A 15,239-nucleotide genomic window follows, 5' to 3' on the forward strand; every position below is an offset into this window, starting at 1 on the left:
TCCTACTGTAACTAGTCAGTCCACGGAGGCTCCTTAGCTCACGCAGAGTTGTGGGGTCTTTTAGTTTTAGGAGTGTTTCTACCTTCTTCTCTTGGGGTTGATCAGGTGGAGTCCTTCTTCCATCAGGGAGTGGTACGCCACAATCCCCCTGTTGTCTCTCGTTGGAGTGTAGAGCAATACCCAGAGCTTCTCCTTAGGTCTTTCTTTGTGTTGTGGAGCGACACCCCATTATTTTCTTTGATCTTTCCTTTACAGGTCCCCCGGGAGGTCCTCCTTGGTCTATGAAGAGGCGTAATCAGTACGAATCTAGTGAATAAATAAGAACCGGTTACTACATTTCCCACTGGCTGCCTTCCCAGAAGGTTGACAGTAGTGGGACACACATGCATTGCGATCATTACAGTACTTAGACAATAAAGACAAATAATCACTCACAAGACACAGATAACTATTGATTTTCCTAGAACTATTGGTGATCCCTTTCGTACTGACAATGAAGATACATACTCTGTGTTAAATAATTATACCTATAAACCTACCTGTTCCTTTCTGGTTCTTCTTTTTCTTGTTCTTATTCTCCAGATGTCTCCTTTCTTTGACTTTCTCTTGGCTCCTCAATCCGCCGTAAATTATGTCTGGGGTGACAACTCTTTAACTGATTAATATGGACCCATTTCTCTTCTGCCAACTCTCCTTTGGGGATGCAGATTCTATAAGCGACAGGTGAAATTGTATCTACAATTTCAAAAGGACCGCACCAGCTTGGGAGAATTCTGCTCCTTGGTCTGGTTCCTTTGGAAATTGTAAAAGTAGACCCTGTCTCCTACTTGGTCTTCCTTTTTGGTTGTTCTTAAGTCATATTGAGTCTTCATCCTTCTGCAGATTTTTCAAGATTCCACTGAGCGTACGCAAAAGCATGTTGAATGTGGTTTCTTAGATTCTCAACATACTCATGAGTTGTGGAGGTGTTTATCAGTGTCTGTTCTTGTTTCTATAGAGCAGATGCTAAGATAGCACCATCCTTCATCCAGTCATTAGCTCAAATGGAGACATCTTGGACACAGAAAATGGTGTAGATCTGATGGCCACCAGGACAAGCAGTAATCGTATGTCCCAACTGGGCCCAGATTCTGCCACAAACATTTTAGAATGCTCAAAATGGTTTTATTGTACCTCTCAACTCCCCCACTAGAGGACTGGTGGTATATAATGTGAAGTTTCCTTTTCACCCCAAGTATCTCCCTCATCTTGGTCATCACTTCGCCAGTGAAGTGACTACCTCGGTCTGACTCAATCCTTTGGGGTAGGCCAAAACGCGAGAAGATGTGGTTGATCATCAGGGCAGCTGCTGTTTCTGCCTTGCAGTTTGGGGCCGGGAGACATTCCACCCATTTGGTAAACAAGCATGTTACTGTTAACATTTATTTGTTCCCCTAGGGGAGCGAATCATGAGCCCGATGAAATCTACTTCTAAATCTGACCAAGGCAGTGTCATCCCCCTCTTCTGGAGGGGAGCTCGGTGTGTGAGTGAAGTTGGCTGAAATTCTGCACACACAAGACACCCTTTCAAATATTAGTCGATACCCTGCCCCATGTGTGACCAGTATGCAACCTCCTGCAAATTTCTAGAGTAGTGTTAAACCACTGATGACCGTCTGTGGCCGCGTCATGGGCGTGACTAAGCATCAGGCTTTGGAATGAGGTAGGTACCACCCAGGGTCACAGCCAGTGATGGATCTCCTTACCAACAAACCATCTTGGAATCGGAACATTTTTGGACACTTCATCAACACCCTGAGGTCCTCTTCCCCAATGTAATCACTATCCGTCAGAGGAAAGTTCTTAGGGTCCTCAATGTGTTGATCAAATTTCCCAATAATTGGATCCCCTTTTTGTGCCGTGATTAAATCAGCATCTGGGCTCTCCTTACTTCACTTGGCAGTTGAGAGTTCATTGTGCACATTTGTCTGGGACCTAGTGACAGCAGTGACCTGGATTCAATCTCAAGGAGATCCCCTTGGATGGCTACGGTTTCAGCTAGCTGATCAGCTAGGTTGTTTCCAGTCTTTTCTGGCCCCTCTATTCTGGAATGACCTTTAATCTTTTTCCAATAGATGGTCATCCCATTAGAGGTGACCAGATCATCAATATTTTGTATTAGCCTGCCACGTTTCAGAGGTTTGTTATTAGCACATAGCATGCCTCTGGTTTTCCAATTAACCAGCTGCTCCACTAACCCGCTCTAGACATCATCTGAATCAGTGATTATAACCAGTTTGTGGAGTTGGTGTTGGACGGCAGTGAGGATGGTCTGATAAACTGCCATCAACTCTGTCACCTGACTACTATGCGGACTGATTTTATACCCAGTGGAGGGTTCTGGGGCTTCATTCACCCAGGTATTCCCAATGCCGATCACCAGTTCCTTTTCCCCATTGTTGTCAACATGGTAGGAGCACCCGTCCACATAAACTGTGGGCATTCCCTGACACTTGTCTTTTTCATAAACTTTGTGTAGGGAATTCAGGTACACCTCCAGGTGTCCTGGGCTTTGAGTCTTTCGTTCTCGAAACAGTTTTCTCTGGCACAATCATGCAAGTCAGCCAGACCTTGCGCGATGGGACTCCTCTTGTTTTAGCCATATCTGACCTCCACAGGAAAGCCTTGCATTGAAAGAATCCAGGAAGTAATTCTGGAATTACTCACATTTCTTGCCCAGATTCTGTCACTTTGGAGGTATTGCAAAGGTTAGTGTGGAGTCTCCACTATGATGTGTTCCGCTTGGATGGATGGGCGGTAATTCTTCAATGCCCACACCGTTGCCAGGAGTACCTTCTCACAATCGTTGAATTTTTCCTCCACAAAGGATAAAGTCTTGTTTGCATAGGAGATGACTTTATTGACCTTGTCATGCTTTTGATATAATGCTGCAGTCAAGCATGTATTCGAGAACCCTGTCTCCAAGAATAACTCCTTGTTTTTGACTGGGTAAGCGAGACAAGGCGCTTGTGATAGACTTCTTTTGAGTTGCCTCGGCTTGTTCTGGACCCCACTCCCACTTTACCCCCCCCTTCAATAGATCGATCAGTTGTCTTGTGACCTCTGCGCAATCCTCAATGAACTTCCTACTGTAATTAGTCAGTCCAAGGAGGCTCCTTAGCTCACGCAGAGTTGTGTGGTCTTTTAGTTTTAGGAGTGCTTCTACCTTCTTCTCCTGGGGACAGAGACCCTCAGGAGTTATTTCATGTCCCAAAACGTTGACACGGGTCCTGCACCACTGTGCCTTTGGGAAGGACAGTTTTGCTCCAGCAACACTTAACTGGGTCAGACCATAACAGATTTCTGCTATGTGTTCCTCCACGGTTGAGCTTTTTATGAGGACATAATCCACATAAGCCAGGTTACCCCTTTCACCAAAGTCGGGCATGGCCTTGTGTAGGAAGATGTTGAAATTGTTCCCAGAGTTTATGGATCCGAAGGGAGTCTGGGTCCATGTACACTGCTGCCCCCCGAAGGTAAAGGCCAGCTTGTATTGGTCCTCCCTACTGGCACGGTCCAGTACCCATTTGTCAGGTCAATGGCAGTGTATACCTTTGATGCCCTGGATCTGGGCCAGCCCTTGGTCAATGTAGGGGAGAGGCCATCAGGACATGTGAACCCGTTTATTTAGCTCTGTAAGTTTGCACACCTGTTTCAACTTTTGCTTTTGCTCCGGAGTCTCACAGGCATCAGCTAGGTTGACCCGCTCTTCAACCATTTGCCGTAAGCCTGGAAAGACTTCAGGTTTTGCTATCTCAGTGGCCTCCTCCAATTGGGTGGAGAGGTCTCTGGTTAGAGTATTGACCTGGACAGAGGGTTTCAGGTAGGAGAGGCAGTCGTTGTGGACCTGGAATATCACTGCATCCTGCCTGATGTCACAGGTCACCTCTGCTCCCCCTACGGGCAGGAAGAGTACACCAGGAAATTACCCCCTTGCTGGATGAAGATCCCGTCTGGTTGTATATCGTTGTCACAGTCATTGTCAAAGCAGTCATTGGGGATTGGTCCTATCAGTTTGTTTCCTAGATCCATGGAAAAATGTCGGTCCTCAACCGCCATTCCAATAATGGTGCCTGCAGCAAGAGTGATACTCCTGAGGCTGCTGTTATCCACCACTATTGGAATGGTGTTGCGTTCTACATTGACTAATGGTGTTGGGTTAAACTCCAACCCCTGCTGTTGGAGATGGGCATTGAGGTGTACATAGGCGTCAGTATTTCACAGTTTCTGTCCTCTTTTAAGTGTTATTTCAAGTGGGAATTGTCGAGGCTGTCCTGGGACGGTGACCTCCTCTCCAATTTGAACCTCAACTGCATACAGCAGCAATTGTGCTGATTGAAATGCTTTTTCTGAATCATCAAAGCCCATAGGATTGCCCCCTGGTCGGGACCAGGCCTTGTAATTTATCAGGTCCAAAATAATTGCAAACCGATTGAGGATGTCACTCCCTAAATACAATGCAGCAGGGACATCTCGCACAACCCAAAAATTATGTTCAATGCTTTTGTTACCTATAAAATGTTTGAGCATACACCTGCTAGGCAGGAGGTGTTTGGAATTGGGAGTTTCCAGGCCCATTTCCCACTTATTGATCAATTTAAATGTGGGAATGGCTGGATCTTTTGGGAAATTTCTGAACATGGCTTCGCTGAAGAAGCTCTTTCCATTGTTCACTCACACTTGGGCGAGAACAGACTCCTTCCCCTCATTTAACTGAATAAGGAGGAACAACTGTTCTCAAATTTTCTGAATGTCAGCTAAACTTTGAGCTGGTTTGTCATCACTTTTGACTATAGAATTGGGATTTTCAGATTGTGAATCCGTATACATTTTCAAAGTATTTCCTTCGAGTGTGGAATGCCACTTAAAACTGGACGGAAGGTTGATTTTCAGGAATGGAGATGAGTTCACATCACCAGTTTGTTGTCCTACAGCAATTACTGTAACGTCGGGTATTTGATTGTTTTGGAAATGAAACTCAATATGATCAGATTTCTGTTCAACCATGTGGCATGAGTCATTTAAACTAATATGGTTGACACTCTGTTTAAATTGTATTGGCCTGTTAGTCTGAGCCCAGAGAACCTTGTTCACACAAGTCTATTAGGGGGGACAACCTGCGAAGGATGTCATTCCCTAGTAGACAGGATGTTCCCTCTGGAGTCATGACTATTACCAGGTGTTTCACCTTATATCGCCCAATTTTTATTTCCAAATCTGCAGTTCCGTCGACAGGAATTTAATTCCCGTCGAAGTTCTGGAGTTGTCCAGGAAGAAGCGTGAGAGGCATCTGGTGTGTCTCCCCCCTTCCTGAATTTAACTGTTCAAAGGCCCCTTTTGACAGAATAGTGGCTTGGGATCCAGTGTCCACCAGTGCTGAAATTGCACAATGCCCTTGCACTTGAACGGGGGGCATAGAATCTCCCCTCCTTCTCCTCAAGTGGACAAAGGTAATGGGCATTTTGGGCAAGCTGGGTGGTCAATTTCTTTATTTTAGACTCTGACACAGTGGAGTTTGAGACAATTTTCTGTGCCGGAGTCTGGGAATGTGAAATAAAAATTTGAGATCCTGAAATAGATGGGATTTTGGAATCCCCTTTTTCTCCTAGCTCTGTGCTGTCCCCTTTTACCTGGAGGCAGTCACTAGGACCAGTTTGTGGGGAGGATCCCTCCTTTACTATTTTTTTCTCAGAATGGCAATTTTGGGGTTCAGGGATGGGTCACTCTGAATCAGTCCCCACACCCACCCAGTCGTCATTATCTCTTGGGACCCATTTTTCTTCGGGAGGAATTCCCCTGTCCCTGAAGGAGAAGATTGTTTTCCCAGAATCCTCTAAGGATTCTTACCCTTCAAACTGGAGGACACTAACTTCCTCCACAAAATGGGCCTTTTTGATGTCTTCATTTCTCCTACCCACCCTCTGTTCCTTGGGTTGCAGATTTTCAGGGGCAGGAGATTTTAGATCCGTTTCTGGGGTGCCCAAGTGCTTTTCACGGTTGGGGAAGGAAGCTTCCTCAAGGGCTTTAAACCCCCCTTCCCCCGTGCCTCCTCCTCGAGATCCGGTGAGTTATCAGGGTTCTCTCCCCGTCATTGTTCTGGTGTGCCAGACTCTTGGTTTCAGGGGTTCTGAGATGCCATGTTCATCTGAGGGTTCTGCTGAGCACTCAACATACGACCCAGATCCTACGTTAGGTTCTGGACCTGGCGCTCCAGTTGGGGCACCTGTTCTGGCTGGTACAGGGGTCTTTTTTCATACCTAGGGGTTTCACAGGAAGGGTAACTATCCCTTCTCCCGGAGTACCCTGGGTACTGGGAATTTTGGTAACCCTCCACCCTTAGCCTCCCAGGTAGTCTGGGCTCCTGGAAGTGGGAAAAGAAAGCAGGGTTGTCCTGCAGGTTGGGGTTTTGTGGATACTGGGGAAAGAAACTTAACCCAGGATTTGGGGAATTGCTGCCCTCCTGAGGGAAGTTAGGAGGGACGTTTCCTGGGGGAGTACTTACCTGGTTGGATCCCCCCCCTTGGGCTGGGGGATCACATTGGTGGGATTACCATACATACCCCAAGATAGGTCGGTTGCCCTTATATCTGGGATTTATATAATCAGGAGAGTTAGGGATTCCATTGGTGGGATTACCTGCCTGACTGGCACCTGTTGCTGATGGGCCAGAAGGTCTTCTTGGCTTCTGATTTTGCTGGTTTTGGGAAGGCACATTTTTAGGCCCCTAAGAAAAAAATAGGATGACACCACCCTTTTTTTTCTTTTTAGTGTACTGTTGGGTCCTTGTACCATAGGACCCGTTTTGACTGGCAGCCCCAGGCTAAAACTACCATTACAAACCTAACTTGAGATCTAGAACTGAAAAATCAAACATTTTTGAAAGAAAGAATAACAATGTGGTGCCCACCTTTACTCTACTATTTACATTTTTAGGCCCCCCCATTTCTAGGTCTAAAATGGGGGCAACCTTCACCTCCACCACTTTAGCAGCAGCGGGATTGTTGGTTGGTTTGGGGGGTGTTACATAGTTTTTATTTTCTGCAGATTTTTGGACCTCATAGATGCGGGTAGCCTGCTTTATTACCCAGTCCAGGGTCCTTTTATCATGAAAATCCCTCACCTGCTGGGTCATGCTATATTTTGGAAGCGCATGAAGGTAGGTAGTTACAAACTCTCTGCTATCCGTGTGACCCTCCTGGTGGTTTGTGCAATGGCGCGTTTTAGCTCCTACACAAATTCTCTTGGGGCCTGATATTCTCTGCTTTGTAAATTGTAGGCCGCTTTGCGAGCCTCTTGCGGGTTTCTGTGGGCAGAAAAGTGTTTCAACATGGCCACCCTGTGGGTGGACCATCTTGAATGGTTTTGGAACGTCCATTTGGCATAATCTATGCAATTCCGGCTATCTTTTATGTGAAAAGTGTCCATCATTTGTTCATAGAGTTCCAAATGCTCCCAGACAGAATATGTTGATCTGCCTAATGGGGTCTTTCAATAGAACTCTCTTTAGTTTATTTGCCTTCTTTTGCCCCTTCACCTGAGTCCACTCGCCCTCAGACTCAGAGGCGATACTGTTCGAGGACCCCTGCTGATCTTCTAGGTGCTCCCTGATTCTGTGAGCTTGAGAGGGGCTCACAGAATGGTGGGACCTAGTTTCTTCTCCCCTGTGGTGCACAGGAGAGTAGTCTTCTGACTCCTCCCTGTTTCTAGGGTTGGCGGAGGATCCCCCGGACTGCCTTGATTGGGTGGAGGTCTTCAGAATGCTCTTTTGGGGCCTCATTTCCTGTGTTTTTCTGCAAGTCGAACCAACTGGTCCCTTTGGAGGTAGCATTTCTGCAAATCTAATTCCCTGACTTTCTCCTCATAGGAGGCTTCCTTATCAGAGACATCAGCTATAATATTTTGGTATCTATACAGGGACGCCTGTCCTTCAATTTCTGGGGTGCGGTGACCTGTCAGCTCCATTATGCTAGGCCTATTTAATTCTGACGGCTTCATGGTTTCTGGCTCATGTGAACCAGTAGACATGAAGTCAGCAGTGTACAAAGTATTAAATGGGTTTGAGTCCCGTAGTGCAGAGGTCATCATACTATGATCAGGGGTTGCCCTGTTCCTCTCTACTTGTTTTGGGTCCCTCCAGTTTGGATTAAATCTAGCATACTCTTTCTCCAACCTCGCTAGTTTCTCCTTCTTGGCCCCTACCTCTTGACAATAGGCAAAGGTCTGAGCCTTTTGCTCAGCTATCAGGATTTTACTCGCCTCTATGACCCGCTCTTGAGCTGCAACCTGCAGGTGGAGCCCATCTTTCTCCTCACAGAGTGCCTCATTATTTTTATGTGCTGCCTGTATAGTTTGGGAATACTGAGACAATTTTTGTTGCAGGAAAACCTCCCTTTTCTGCACATTTAGAGCCTCAATGGCCTGCTCTAACTCGAGTTCCATTTGTCTCCTATGTCCCCTTAATTTATCACATTCTTCCGTTATGCCATTCAGTACCTGAAGGTCTGACTCCTTTCTCTCCAGATTGGTTTTTAAACTGCTCATTTCCTGGTACATGTACTCTTTCTCCTGACACAGAGCGCCCCTTTGTTCAGGCAGGTCATCCCTTTGTTGTGTTATGGCACTTAATTTCTGGTGCTCTTCATCAAATTCTGATTGAGAGTGGAGGTCTCTCATAATGAATTTATTATTTTCTTCTTCCAATTCTTTTATCTGATTCTGTAAAGTGGCCATTTGCTCTACGCTGGCATTATTGTATCTCACTTGTTTTAATTTCAGTTGCATCTCTTCCAAAGAGTCAACCCTTTCTTGACACTCCACTCTTAAGGTATTTAATTGGGCCTCTTGGTCTATATTATTTTGCTGTTGTAGAGCCAAGTCCTCTTTTAACTGTTTGATATAGTTCTCAACTTGGACCTCAGACTCTTAGCTCTTTTTCAATTTTTCTTCCACTAGTTTTCGCTCAGTATGAATTTGAGTTAAGAATTCCGATTGGTTTTGCGCCAGAGTTCTATTTTCCTCAAAATTCGCCTGCATCACCCCCATGTGGAGATACATGTAGGCTGTGATTCGGACCATTTTAATCTGCTGTTCTTATAGATTTGGAGTCATGTAGAACTCACTTAAGTCTTGATGTAACAGGATACCGTCCTGCCACACATCCCTGTCCATGGCTTCCTCATCTTGCTGCTGCCATTTTCCTTTAACAAATAACTTGTGCAGAGGGGTTCTCTGGCCATTTTTATCTCTACTGTGGTCATTTTGGAAAGTGTTCTTGCTTTATTACTTTATTTATGTCAGGATGATCTGTATTCTGTTCCTTTTTGTCTATTTTGGGGTTGATTTAACTTTAATTTTATACACAGGTCTGGCACTTAGGATCTTTGTTTTAGGGAGGTGCTTCTACAGCGTAACTCAGCGTTCCAACCACACGAAATTACACTACCTTGAAGGTTAGCCTGCTGTGTTAAGATGTCACGGGTGGATACACAATCCCAAATCCTGGATGAGCCCCCAAGATGTAAGGGATGTCAATCGGGCGTCACACACCTGACCAGGACTCTTGCCCTTCGCCTCTGATGTAGCGCTCAATTAGAATACTTTTTCTTTATTTTAAACAAATTCAAATTGAGCTGGCACCCAAACCGTCTCACACCCCCTTTTACAAATACCTTGGGTCACAATGGCCCATGAACCAGGCCAGTGGAGAGCAATACAATATTTATTTATTTTGAACATCCAAATGAAATCACACAATTTAATATTGGGCAGCAATCACCAATGAGGTGATAATTACAGAATACATGTTGAACTACACTTAGTTTGATCTTCTGTTATAACATATCCAAAGCACAAATGAATGGGAGCACTTTTTCTATTCGGGTAGATAGTACCTGAGTTAAGATTTTCCCCTGCAATGCACCCTCAAACCCCAATTAATCACATTTTGAGTGGATAGAAAGGAGCATCAAGGAGTCAGGGATATCAGGCAGCAAACAGTATTAAAATCCGACCTTCCCTCACAAAATAAGAGGTTTTTAAACCCTTTGCAATTGCATGAAATGACACTCGAAACTGACAAATAATTTAATTCATGTGCGGTTGAATCAAGGAGGTGAATATGATTTATCAAAGTATCAGGGATGTAATATCACTAGCAGCTACAAGGCAAGGTATCAACAAAGGCATACAGTTCCAAAAGCAATGTGAAAGTAAGACCCCAGTGCAGTTGAAAAGCTGCATTTTACACTTTTTTCCGTTTTAAATGTCAAAATGTTTTTTTATAAAAACAGATGAAATAGACAAAATCGGAATGCGGTTTTTGTTCTGGGTGATAGATGCACATCACAGAGACAATATAGAAGTGAAAGAGTGACTCTAGCTGGAGAACTGGATGAGATTTTCAAGGTGAAAGAATTTTGGGTTTGGTCAAATAAATAAAGCAGTTAAAAGAGAAAATCGCTTTGGAAAGAAAGGACAAGTTTTACTTAAACTAGATTATCAAGAAGATAGCGCTGCCCATGAAACAGGTTAAGCGGCCGCATTAACCCCCTTCGTGCCACGTGTCTCTTTATGTGGAAATTAATTAAATTATTCAAAATATGACTAAGGATTTATGCAAGACAGAAATTAATGGAGAATTGCGCTAACATTATAAAATCGAGGACACGATGCACAGAGAATTCGGACAGTTTTGGACAAGTTACCAGGGTATGTTATGTTATGTTACTTGGTATTTATATAGCGCCTTATGTATCATTGGTATGACCTCAAAGCCCTGGTAGGTTGAACGCCCTCGGGAACCGAAGTTCAGAGAAAGTCTCTAAGTAAAGTTGTCCTACTTTACTTACAGAATAGGACAAAGACAAGTTATCAAGATGGGGTAGGCTATGTATTGCTATGGGATGGAGAAATACTCACAATCAGCGCTGGAGTTTGGAAATTGGGGCAGCCAACCAGGTTTCTGGACTCAAGGCAATATCTGGTCACTGGTGAGTGAGGGGCTCTCCTAGCAGAAAACAGCTGGGCCTGTCTGGTCACGGCACAGCAGCGTACAGGTAGTGGGGAAAAAAGCTGGTCTAGTCACAGAATACTCTCCAAAAGGGTACCACAGATTTTCCACCTTCTCCCTGAGTTAGTGGGATTTTTTTATGGGGTTTTCGTTATGAAGGGTGCTTCTGGAATCTGGAGGGTGGATCTGGAATGTCTGGATACGCAGGTGCTGGAAATCAGGAAAGAGCCTCCTGTCTCTGTGAGCTCCCCTCATATATATCAGGTGGGTGACATAACAGGATTTATTGTTATTCAGAACTAAGCTAGACCTACCCCCAAGAACCAGATAGGTCAGCCTATGTTGGTCGCCTCCTCAAGGAGAGGACTCAGTTTATGGGGTCTTGTTTTATGAGGTACGAAGCCATCTCACAGTCCTTTTTGCCAAAAATCAATCTTAACATAAATCACATATTTGTACAGTTGTGGCATTTTTGCCCATTACATAGGCAGATAACATATTTCACACAGAGCATGACAGTCCAACTTCCAAGTTTGTAGAACTTTGTTTCATCCGTCTAATAATTTTTCATCATTTTCAGTGAGAAATATTATACCTAAAATTCCATAACTTTATACATGTGTACACATTATCATAAGGCATTTTAGTATTGAATTTCAAAGTGGCACCATATACACTGTCCTAAGAATATCCAATTCTCTGCCATTTCCGTCCCCAATATGCCAGTGAAGGCTACCACATCTTAATTTAATGCCACCAAAATTGCATCTAAACTGTGAAACTTTCACATTTCTGCATTGTCCAATTGCGGAGATAAAAGTCTCAACGTTTTATTAATAAACTAGTATTTTGAGCCAGATGGCCAGCATTGTCTTCCAAATAAGGGCATAGCTTACAAGGCTGCTCTGGAATGGGCTGTAAAGACCCCCAGTTGAAGTTGTGGGTAGGTGTTATTGCCACAAGTAACACGTAGGTGTCCCAGAATCTATTGTGTCAAGCTGGAGCATAGATACAAGTCTGACGAGCGTGTGAGATGCATCCTGCTGGACCATTCAAAGTTTCCAAAGGCCACAATTAACACATAGGTGTCCCAGAATCTATTGTAGCTCCTTTTAGAGGAAGGCCAGCAGACAAATGTCCTTGGAAGCCAGCAGAAAAACCTGTTCTGTGGCTTCCACAGCCCAGAAAATGCAATTATTTACATATTTATTTATTTAGTTTTCCTGAGCCCAAAAGGCCAGGTTGTTAGAATAAAGCATTATAGTGTCTTTTAACCAAACCCCCTTACATTTCTAGGCAAGGATAGGGCCTTATTCAACATTACACTTTTAAAACAGGCATTTTTCTTTTTTGCAACAGAACATTTTGACCCATGGGGAATTCTGCTGGGATGTCCCTTTCAAATAGATTTTTTTTCCATCTGAATTCCAAAAGTTGTTTTGCAGCCCTATTCAGTTTCTCTTATACAGCAGTCTGTTCAAGACACAGGTCCACTGAAATTGACATATGCCCATAGAGCTAGGGTTTCTTTTGAAGCATGGATTCTTGACATTTTGTTTCCCAACAGTCAAGGGTTTTTCTGTGCGGCTGAGAGTAAAGTTTCTGTTGCTTTCCCCTTTTCGTCTGACACAGCCTGTCATTCAGGGAAAATGTTCTCTTCTGCTGGAGCACAATCTAAATATAGATGGTCAGGGCAGTGTCTCACTGATAAAAGCAGTGTGACGTTGAACAGATGAAAAGAGCATCAGGGCAGCATCCTTTTCAATGTAAAATATTCCCTCTTCAATGCAGAGCAGTGCTGCTTTTCAATTTCGCTTCTTTGGTGCACACAAGAACACACACTGGCAGCCTTTCTCAGTGTGCCCCCTGTTCCAACTTGCCCAATAGGTGCTTGGCAAGACAGTGCAGCCATCATTTTGTAACTGCAAATGCAGTTTTGATGCAGGGCAATGGTGCTCAAAGGAGCCAGGACAGCCATTTTGCTGTTAACTGCTGAAGTGCAGCTTAGTTATGGATGGCAATTCTGCTGAGTGGGTCAATGTATCCCACACCAACAGGCATTGGATGTTCATTGGCGGGTACACGAGTGTGAGTAGGTGGTGCAGCTGTACGGATGTTGCTCATTTAAAGTCAGAAAGAACCTGAAATAAATGCAATCTTTTCAGTGATCACAAGGAACATGCATGGGCAGAAGAACAAAGTAAGGAGACTAAGCCACAGACACTTGGCCACACAGATGATGGGAAGGGAAGATTAGGAAGGTGACGGGCAATGTGAATTTAAGGAATGTCCTGCAATCAGAGTGACCATGTGGGCAGAGCTCTCAACAACATGCCCTTTCCGAGCAGGCATGCCAGAGGGATCAATCCTTTAACCATTCCTGTTCAACATCTTCACCAAGGACATCCTTTACGGATCTTTGCAAAAGGGACCTGGCACTGTACGCAGATGGAGTTCCACTCATCTCACTGTCTTTCAGGGAAAAGGAAGTGGCTAAGAACCTACAAAGTCATTGGACAGGATGTTGTCATGGTGCAGCGACTGGCAGATTGCACTGAACATCTGCAAGACTACTGCGACATTGTTCACCAAAAACATCATCAGGGAGCACCCGCCTATCAGCCTCAATAGAGAGAAAATTAAGTGGGAGAGCAGCAGCCGTTAGATTGGAGTGACCCTGGACAGCAAGCCACATTGAAAACAGCCAAAAGAAAGTTCCAGCAAGCTTGCAGCACTGTACCCACTCTTGAGGTCACGGCTGATGCCTATCCAGAGTTAAGTCTCCAAGATGATTATTGGACCCACTGGATGACTCTTCAAAAGGTGCAAAACAAAGTCCTGAGTATAGCATCTGGAGCCCCACTTTTTACAAGAACAGCTGACCTGCACAGGAAGATGAGCATCGAGATGTTGGATGAACACCTAGCAATGCTAAAGAGGAATTTCTGCCAAGGACTGGATCAAAACGCAGCTCCTCTGATCAAGAAACTTGCTACGATTACTGTAAATCGTTTTGATTGCTACCCGCAGCTCCTCACAGCGCTGACCCTGTGAAACCATCTCTACTGTGGCAAGAAAACATAGATCAATAAGCAATCCAAACCGCGACTACAGTTTCAACTAGAGAAATTGGAGTAATGTGGCACAGCCTTGGTATCCAACAACCCAACTGACAGATCTGAACTGTCAGCGAGATAAAAGAATGAGCAGAGAGCAGATTTGCCTCATAGATGTTATTGCCAGGAAGGTGTGAAAACTTATTGTGACCTGAGGTCAGTCATTAATTATACAGCATTAATTGCCTTTAGGCAGTGTCTTTTTCTAATTGTTTTCCTAGAGCTACAGAGCTTTACTGCAGATGGAGTAAGTGATATAGAAGACAGTGATATCAGCATTTGACTACGCTTAAGAACACTTCTAAAATCATTTCTTCAATTCCTCACACATGCCAACTATTACTCACATACAAAACACGCAAATATATTTGTGTAACCCTCATTTAATCATTGAAAACAAATTCAGCTGCTGTGAATGAGTGCAGCTCATGTAGCTTTATGAGGGGGTCTGCATTTTCCAGGAATGAAGACTGCATTACGCCACCCCACCATTGGCAGAACGTGGCAGAGTGATGGTACCCACAGTCAGGGGAGTTGCTAGGTCTGGAAAAGACCCGGGGCTAAGCTGATGTCGGAACTGTTGGGACTGGGGGCTAGCTAGTCTTTTGGCTGTAGCTCCTGAGATTCTATCCGGGACTACAACCAAAAGATCAGGGGCTATAGCCCCCTTAGCCCCCCCCCTAGCAACGCCCCTGCCCACAGTAATGGCAAAGCACCACCTACACACTAACTGCGTCTACTGTTTGGATGCATATAAGCATACGCGCTTAAGTTTTACAGAAAATCGCTTAAAAAAGAGACGCTCAGCAAATGAAAAAACTGTGCAAACAAAATGACATGACGCACCAGCGTTCATCTTTGATCATTCAAAACTGGTGCTATGACTGACGCTGAAACCTACATAACGTTTGATAATCTGGTCCCTATTAGTTTCTTTCCTGAGGTCATAGTTGACAGCTATTTCAAGTACCTTGGTGTTGGATAGCTGTAGCCTTTTGCTTCTCAGCTTTTTAAGAGCGCCTTACTTTTTCTTCCCCTTGTCCTTCTTTACTACCTTGGTACTTTCTAACTGTCTT

This window comes from Ambystoma mexicanum, chromosome 6q, assembly GCF_040938575.1.
Source record: "Ambystoma mexicanum isolate Mex_15411 chromosome 6q, UKY_AmexF1_1, whole genome shotgun sequence".
Lineage (NCBI taxonomy): Eukaryota > Metazoa > Chordata > Amphibia > Caudata > Ambystomatidae > Ambystoma > Ambystoma mexicanum.